Genomic DNA, 9,156 nt, shown 5'->3' with positions numbered 1-9,156 from the left:
AGTAAGCACAGGGCTCTTAAGTCTCACGCATTTACCGTGAAACACACGCATTTCAACCAGCTCACACGCTCTCACGCCACACCTTGTATTTCTCACGCTGAGAAAGGGACAGCTTGTCCCATTCTATTTCTCCCACTCTGGTCTATGAATCCCTGCCTCTGCTGAATCTTTTTTATCCCCGGTGGTGATAAGAACATCCCGCGAACCCGCTCCTAAGTTCCGATCTAAATCAAATGATTCGTGACAGGCGCTCTGAAGTCCCGTTCTGAATCGAATGATTCGCGATCGGACTGGAGCGCTTTGAAATCATTTTGCGACGCAGTGGTTTACTGATTCGGAGTTTCAAAAAGCTTTGTTGATACTGTGTTCTTTGAAAAAAGTATTCAAAAGCAATCCCACCTCTGCTTTTTTCACAAACTACACCCTGGGTAAATCTGATAAAAGACAGACAAATTTATAAAATAAATTGTTTTATATATTTCAAAAATGCAAATGTACCAACATTGTTGGGAAGGTTATTTTGGAAATGTAATGGGTTACAAATAACAAGTTACCCTATTTAAAATGTAATAAGTAGCATAACTATTTTAAGTGCTTTAAAAGTAATGTAACTGATTACATTTGATTACTTTTCTAAAATTCAGTTATCAAATAAGCATGTGTCCTTTTCTGTGTCCTAAACTCCTGAAACATTGGTGTCTTTGTTTATTTTAAACCAGTCAACGCAATTTTGGAAATCAAATCTGTGTGTGTGGATCGTTAACATTTTCTTAAGCAACTGTAATCTAACTGTACATTGTTTCTCAGTAACTGTAACAGATTTTATTTTGTATTAAATTACATCATTCGACTACTAGTTAGTGTAGTTAAGTTTGAGCCCCTACCACTGTCATCAAGGCATCAAAATGTGCAAAAAACACTTGCAATACAAAATGCCATTCATAAGTAGAAATGTGTAGGCCTTTTCTCTCTCTCTCTCTCTCTCTCTCTCTCTCTCTCTCTCTCTCTCTCTCTCACACACACACACACACACACACACACACACAGCTTGAAATAGACTACATGTTCAGGGCAGGTTCTGCAATCCTACTGTATGTGTACAGTATGTACATTGAGCACTGCTGTTAATTTGGCTCGTTTGGGGCCAACTTTCTTTTTATTTTTGATACATTTATATTTTTTAAATATATAAAACATTTTTTTTTTTTTTTTTTTTGAATTTGACTTTTATCAGATTTACCAGTTGTGATAATTTCTATTTTGTGCTGGTCAATCTTGAACAATAGATAAAATTGAATTTCTATCAAAAGAATTGCGTGGCGCAGAGGGGCCGATGCTGCAAATATTTAAGAGGTTCCTCCCCTAATAGTAATCTCACTCCAAACTTTTTCCAAAACTTGAGAGCCCTGTAAGCAGTATGAAACAGTCTAGTCAATTGGTGAAGGGGACCTGTCTATAATATTTAATTTAGATATAAATACATATATATACAAACTTTACATAAGTCATTGTAAGTTGGTCAAGCGCGACTGGCTCGTATTATTCTACGGCGTTTTGTGTAGGTGTCAGTCCAAAATGGCGGCAGCACAGTTATGTCATGGGCGGAACTGTTGCTATGGAGCGTTCTATTGAGTTTCGCCTCTTGGTACTTCTATACTCTTTGCCTCAGTTTTCTTGTGACCAGCAAGCAGATTTCCCGTTGTTGACCGCGGTCGTTGTGTCCACGTGATCACGATATCCGCGAAACTTACTAAATTTCTTAAGTCGATGCAAAATACAAAATAAATTGATAGAAAATAAGCAGTAATTTCTGTTTATAAAACTGACAAGTTTTATTGCAACTTTCTCAAATATTTTCATTTAAATGTACCAAAAACATTAAGGACATGTGAACAATATAATTTGTTAGTTAAATGCTTAATTTTTTATTAAAACATACTTAAGCAGAACAAGTAAATTAGAGATAACATAAACTGTGGGATTTTTACTTAATTTTGGTAAACCCAAATCAAATAATCTCTTTAATGATACTCAGAGATTTTATTAAGCTAATACAAGTTTTTATTTTTGTGATATTTACAAAGCCACAGAATTATTTTTTTACAGTGTAAAACTCAATTCAGTATTACTAACTAAATGACTAATGACTGAATTACTAAAAAAAATAATTATGAAAAATGTAAACAATTAAATTCATACAATTTCAAAATAAACACAATAAACTCACACTTAACAACTTTTTTAGACAATACATCAACTTTTCTATGAGAGTGGGTATTTTCCCACTGCAGGTGGCCATGATGTCTTTAAATGCTGCCTGTGAGCTAAACAAATAATGTATGAACAAAGTCACCAAATCTAAATACTCACAAGAACAAACAACTTTCAACATGAAACCAAGAAATAAGACCAACACTTTCACTGCCCTTCTCCATAGCCTCTCAGATATTTGTATCCCCCATTTATGTATAGTCAGATAAGTGCATCTCTACGCACACCCCTTTTTAGATGCTGCTGATCTGGACTAATGCAGAATTACTGAGTATAATTTTGTGTGGTAAATGCCCTAAAATAGACCTTCCTCAAAAGCTTGTTGTGTCATAATCTACATTTACCTTTTTAACATGAATGAATGAATGAATGAATGACTAAATAAATAAATAAATATTTCACTGCAAAAATACTTTACTTGAATAAAAAAGCATGACGTTTCAATCAGATGGCTGAAGGCATGAAGTAGATTGTATAACACAGGTTCATCAGCAAATGGTTTATTGTGTTGATAATTTATAAGCCCTAGAAATTTGTGTATCAAATATGATACATTAGAATAATGTACTTGTTTGTGTGTGTAAATTATAGAATTTTTATAAATATACATTACATTCATTGTTTAACATAATCTTACAACAAATGTTTACTGCAAATTATGTGAGAATAAAATGTTGTAAATTAGCTAAAATGCTGTACCATGCATTGCCAAACAAGCATTCAATTTCAAATCAGTTTCAAACAATTCAAAGGGGAGAGGTATCCTAGATACAAACAGCAAAAAATTAGTTTCCTGATTACGTCTTGACGCTTTTAGAGTTAAGACAGGCTTTAAAAAGCAGTCCATGATGGCCTGCAACGGATAGAAGAAACCTAGTTACGCCGTTATGTTTACAAAAGCAAAGTTTAAGGAAACGCTTTTATTTATTTATTTATTTATTTAGGTAACGTTTTAACTCTGATTGCCTACACCCACCCGAAAAAAGCGCCATATTCATATGCTAATCATCTCATGTGCGCCATTCATGGTTAACGCCCCTTTTCAATACTATAAAACTGGCAGCAAATTTCAGCGTTGTTTACTTTTTAATCGCGATGGCACACGAGGAAGCTCTTCAGACGACCATGGACAGCGAAGAAGAATGTGATTTTTCATCAGAAGAAGGAGAAGACTTTGATGACAATCTCTTTCATTTCGAGGAAGCTGCAGAGGAGACCATTTCTAAAGAGTGAGTCATTTATTCTAGTGATGTTTTATTGACAAATTTCGGGGGGAGCTCGCACAGATAATTAACACGGCCAATTCACCATTAGCAATCACACTCCCTATCCGAGCACCACAAGAGAATCCCTTTAAATAGCCAAGCATTCCTACCTTCATTCATCTCTAGTTTTTCAGCATTGGCACGTCCAATAGCCTCAAACATGTCCGAGATCGAAATTGAGGAATATTCCTTGGATATCGAGGATCCTGCTGCTCCTCCAGCCTCTATCCAGGCCGCCGACCAGGCCGCCTCTCAGGCCACCAGCGCTTCGCAGGATCCAACAACCGAGCCCACGGCTACATCGCGGGGCCGCAGGCCCTCCCGTGCCGCCACGGCTCACACTCCTAGATGCCGGACCACGCCATCACCACCACCTTCCAGGCGTCAGGCATCTTCCCCAGCGTCTTCTTACGCTTCAGCCCTCTCCTCCGCCCCAGCCAAGGGGAAATGGACCGTAGCCGGACTCCGCAAGGTGCTCGTCAGCTCCGGTATCGTCATCCCGCGCCGATCAACAAAAGCGGATCTCCTCGACCTCTACGCATCTCTCCAAGCGGGAGAAAAGCCAAATTCCACTCCTCCCTCCAGGGCCTCGGGCAGAGCGCGCACGGGCCGCAGCGCTCCCTACTCTACATCAGGATGCAGCAAAAGGCCACGCCCCGAATGCCGCGGTCACCAGCCACCGCCCTCCTTCTCGATCATCCGAGCGGGAGATCGCTGCTCATGCCGGCGGAGAGCCGGCCATCGCCTCTACAAGCCGCCGCGGTAGCACGAGCTCGCCCCCACCGGCGGCTATTTCCCGTTCGCAGTTTTTGCCCCGCCATTCTCCCAACTCCCTCCCCTACCCATGGCCCACAGCACCACCGTCCATTTGCAGCACTAGCATTCCCCTGCTAATGGCACAAGCACCGGTGCCCCCCATACTCCCTCTCTTTCCTTCTCTTTCCTCCGCCCCAGGAGCCGTCCCTAGCGTGAGCCTGCCTCTAATCACGCAGGCTCCGATGCCCGCCATTCCCCCTCTCTTCCCTTCTCTTTCCTCCGCCCCAGGAGCCGTCTCTAGCGTGAGCCTGCCTCTAATCACGCAGGCTCCAATGCCCGCCATTCCCCCTCTCTTCCCTTCTCTTTCTTCCGTCCCAGGAGACGGCCGCAGCGCAGGCATGCTTCCGCTAGCATTAACCTCAGCCACGCCCCTTCCAGCCCCTCCAAATGCTCTAGCGCTGGAACCTCCCCCCGTACCCAACTCGATCAGGACCCAGATTTTGGCAGGTGCGGATGTAGATCTTTTTTCCCTTTTGTCACCAATTTTACCCTCACCCGCCGATCGCCAAATCAACTGCAGCGAATTTTCAGTTACCCTTAAAAATTCAGCACCCATCCAGTCATGTATATTGTCATTCGCCGAATTCACCATTGCCTTCACCCGCTACTCAGAAGTCATCTGTGCCGCTTTTCCCCACAGGAGACGTGAGCTCAGCGACTATCTCACAATAGTTGCTGAGCTCGCGTTGTCATACGGAGGTTCCCACTTTTATACATACCACAAGCTGTTCGCCGCCAAATGCGCCATCCGTGTAGCCCAGTGGAACTAGTGTCCTTACTGGGGGCTCTGGACACTGAGCTCCATAGCAGAGTGTTCCTGGGCTGCCGCAACATTTCCTGCGCAGTCTGCCGTTCTTTTTCTCATTCCACTATCAACTGCCCTTTCATCAATCCATCCATTCCTCCCTGCCCCGAATCATCCCAACCCAAATCCACCAGCTATGTCCCGCGCCTTATGGATACCCCAGCCACACCCACACCCACATTTCGCCGCCGCCCATCTTCCTCCGACAGCCAGGTCTGCGCCGACTTTAATAGCGGCAGGTGCACAAGACAACGCTGCCGGTTCATGCACGTGTGCAACTTTTGTGGCGGTGCTCACGCCCGTCTGGATTGTCCTGTCCAAAAAGCTGCAAATAAAAATTCTAAAAAATATTTATCGACCCCTGTAAATGTTTCTCGTTTCTCTGCAGAATTGCTTCACCACCCTGACTCTCATTTTACTGATTATGTTCTTTCAGGTCTCGCACACGGCTTCCACCCTGGTGTCGAAAGTCTCCCCTCCCAAAGTCTCATCTGCCCAAATCTCCAGTCCGCCCTCACCGAACCCGAAACAGTTGACCTCCTAATCAAAAAAGAAATAGACGCAAATTTCATGATCGGCCCCTTTTCCGTCCCTCCCTTCTGCATTTTTCGGGTCAGCCCCATTGGCGTAGCCACCAGGAAATTTTCAGGCAAAAAACGGCTCATAATTGATCTCTCATCTCCACATAATTCCCCGTTCCCTAGCATTAACAGCCTCATTCCGCTCGAAGAATTCTCTCTCCATTATCATGATGTCGACCAAGCCATCACCCTGATTAAAGAGGCAGGTCGCGGCGCTTGGCTGGCCAAAGTCGACATTACTTCCGCCTTTAAAGTAATGCCCATCCACCCAGATTTTTGGCACTTATTCGGCATCCGCTGGAAGAATAAATTCTACTTCGCCGTCCGCCTCACATTCGGTTGCAGAAGCAGCCCTAAAATCTTCGACACATTGTCAGAGGCAATTTGCTGGATCCTCTCCAACAATTACAACATACTGATTCATCTTTTAGACGATTTCTTAATCGTCTCGCCCCCAGACTCCGTCCCAGCCGCACACCTCTTGACAACCCAAAAGCTTTTCTCAGAGCTCGGGATTCCCCTCGCCCAAGACAAAACCGAGGGTCCTAGCACATCCATCGAATTTTTGGGCATCAACTTGGATTCTCAAAAATTCCTGGCCTCCCTACCCAAAGAAAAAATTGACAGGACGATCCTGGTAGCCTCCACTCTGTTATCAAAATCTAGCTGTTCCAAACGCAAACTATTATCTATTCTAGGTCATCTAAATTTCGCGATGCGCATCATCCCGCAAGGCCGCTCTAGAGGACATCATATCCATAACTGACTCATGCGGCAACGAGCTCAGTCTATGGATATCCTTCCTCAAACAATGGAATGGCTTATCTTTCTTCTACAGCAACCTGATTTCTTCCCCAATCAATATCCAATTATATACCGACGCTGCCCCCTCCGTCGGGTTCGGAGGTTTTTTCAGAGGCCGCTGGTTCGCTTCCACATGGCCCCCCCAGCTGGCACTTTTGCCACAGCAGCTTTCATCCTCAGCGCTATTCGAGCTTTATCCGTTAGTGGCCGCAGCCTCCCTATGGGGCAAAGAGTGGTCCGCCACCAGCATCATCGTCCACTGCGACAACGAAGCTACCGTGCACTGCATTAGCAAAGGTCGTTCCCATTCCCCCGCACTAATGCCTTTGCTTAGACGCTTGATTTGGATTTCGGCTTGTGACCAATTTATTATAACCGCAAAACACATTCCCGGGTCAAAAAATCAAATTGCTGACTCTCTCTCTCGTTTTGCCTTTCAGAAATTCAGATTGCTGGCACCAGAGGCGGACCCGCTCCCAACCCCAGTTCCTCCTTATTCAGAACTGATATTCCCGTAAACCACCCGCTGAGACCTCTCCTCGAAGCGTCCATTAATTCCATTCTTCAAGCTGTCTCCCCTAGGACACTCCAATCCTACCTTACAGCATGGAAATGTTTTAAAATATTCCACTCTGCCTATAGTTTACCCTTCCCTGATTTTTCCCTGCTCGCTGTCACCTCATTTATCTCCCATCTCAACACCAATAAAAAACCCCAAGCCAGCTCCATTAAAGGATACCTAAGCGGAATCCAGTTTTTCCACAAACTGTTATATGGCTCGCCTTCACCCCATATAACCAATTCACAGACCTCCCTTCTCATCAAAGGTATCCAAAAACCCCGGCCCAACCGCCCAGACCCCAGACAACCTATCACTTTAAAAATTTTAACCAAATGCATCTCTACCCTCCGTAAAGGTTACCATTCCATCCATACTGCCCGCACATTAGACGCCATGTTTATCCTGGCTTTCTTCGGTTTCCTCAGATGCTCTGAGCTCGCCATTACATCCGGCTTCAACCCAGCCATCCACCCAACTATCTCCGATCTAGCAGTGCTAGACGGTGAAACCATCTCTTACTTCATAAAACAAAGTAAGACAGACCAAACAAAGAAAAGCCATTTTATTTATATTTTTAACCTCCGATCGCCCATCCAACCATTCCAAACCCTCCTAGCTTTCCTTCAGCTCAGAAAATCCCAATCCAAACTCCCTTCCGATCCCCTTTTTACAGACGACTTCAACCGCCCCGCCACTCGCTTCTGGTTCCAAAAGCACCTTAAGTCTGTCTTGCTTCTCTCTGGTACCCCAGCCGACAACTTTTCCAGCCATTCGTTCCGAATAGGCACAGCAACCACAGCCGCCCAAAAAGGCCTCTCCCAACAGCAGATCCAAGCACTTGGTCGCTTTTCATCAGAAGCTTTCATGAGCTATATCCGATCAGATCGCTCCCTCATCAAGGAAGCCCACCAAACCTTAGTCAGCCAACCCATTTAACACCAGCCCACTCCCGTCCACTTGATCTCTGGCCACCCCTTCTAATTTCCCTTCCGCAACGGCTCATCCCTGCTTCAACATCCCCTCAGCGTCCCTCTCGCCTCCTTCCCCACACTGCCACAGCCGTGCCCACTCCCGCTGGAGCCCCCCGCTTATCTCCCTAATGCCGCTGCAATGCCCGCCCCCGCTGGAGCCCCCCGCTTACCTCCTTAATGCCGCTGCAATGCCCGCTCCCACTGGAGCCCCCCGCTTACCTCCCTAATGCCGCTGCAATGCCCGCTCTCGCTGCAGCCCCCCGCTTACCTCTCTAATGCCGCTGCAATGCCCGCTCTCGCTGCAGCCCCCCGCTTATCTCTCTAATGCCGCTGCAATGCCCGCTCCCGCTGGAGCCCCCCACTTACCTCCCTAATGCCGCAGCAATGCCCGCTCCTGCTGGAGCCCCCCGCTTACCTCCCTAAAGCCGCAGCAGTGCCCACGCCCACAGGAGCGTCATTTATAGTTCCCCACTGCCACAAGCTCCTTTCTATATTTTCCCCAGCAGTGCCCGCAGGAGCTCCTCCCGTATTTTCACCTATGTCCGCTACTACTAACGTCCAGCATCCCTTCAGCCCAAGCTAGGCAAATTTTGGGGGGTTATCTGGCTGCTGTCCTGCGATCATTCGCCTTTTGGGGGAGCGCTTATTGGGTTCGGGCCAAATGCCGAGCTACATAATACTACACCCCACAGCACAAAACCATGAAGTGGTACAGAAAAATCTTTCTACACTTGGACATTGCTGCCACCAATGCTTTCATATTGCACAAAGAGCTGTGCGGCAACATGAGCCACAGTCAGTTCATGGAAGAGCTTATTGCAGAGCTCTGTGGCGTGTCACAGAAAGCAGCACCAAAACAGACCAGCACAGACCACGTGCCGGTTCCAGGAGCTGAGCTGACTTCAGATGTAAGAAAAATTGCTACTGCTGGACGGTGGACCTGCGTGCATTGCAAAACAGTGCATGGCAAGAAGCAGCAAACACCTTGGAAATGTCAGGCTTGTGATGTTCACTTGTGTCTCCAGCTGAACAGAAACTGTTTCCAGGAATGGCACAAAAGTCTGTGACTGTGTTAAAAAGT

The 9,156-nt window shown here is 45.8% G+C and overlaps 1 pseudogene; it reads left to right on the top strand.

Moving 5' to 3' along the window:
* The first annotated feature begins 5,293 nt into the window (after positions 1 to 5,293).
* LOC127160413 (uncharacterized) lies at positions 5,294 to 7,060 on the top strand (annotated as a pseudogene).
* The last annotated feature ends 2,096 nt before the right edge of the window (positions 7,061 to 9,156 follow it).

The sequence above is a fragment of the Labeo rohita genome, unplaced genomic scaffold (assembly GCF_022985175.1).
Source record: "Labeo rohita strain BAU-BD-2019 unplaced genomic scaffold, IGBB_LRoh.1.0 scaffold_345, whole genome shotgun sequence".
In the NCBI taxonomy this organism is placed as follows: domain Eukaryota; kingdom Metazoa; phylum Chordata; class Actinopteri; order Cypriniformes; family Cyprinidae; genus Labeo; species Labeo rohita.
This window is presented reverse-complemented; position numbering and strand designations above follow the sequence as displayed.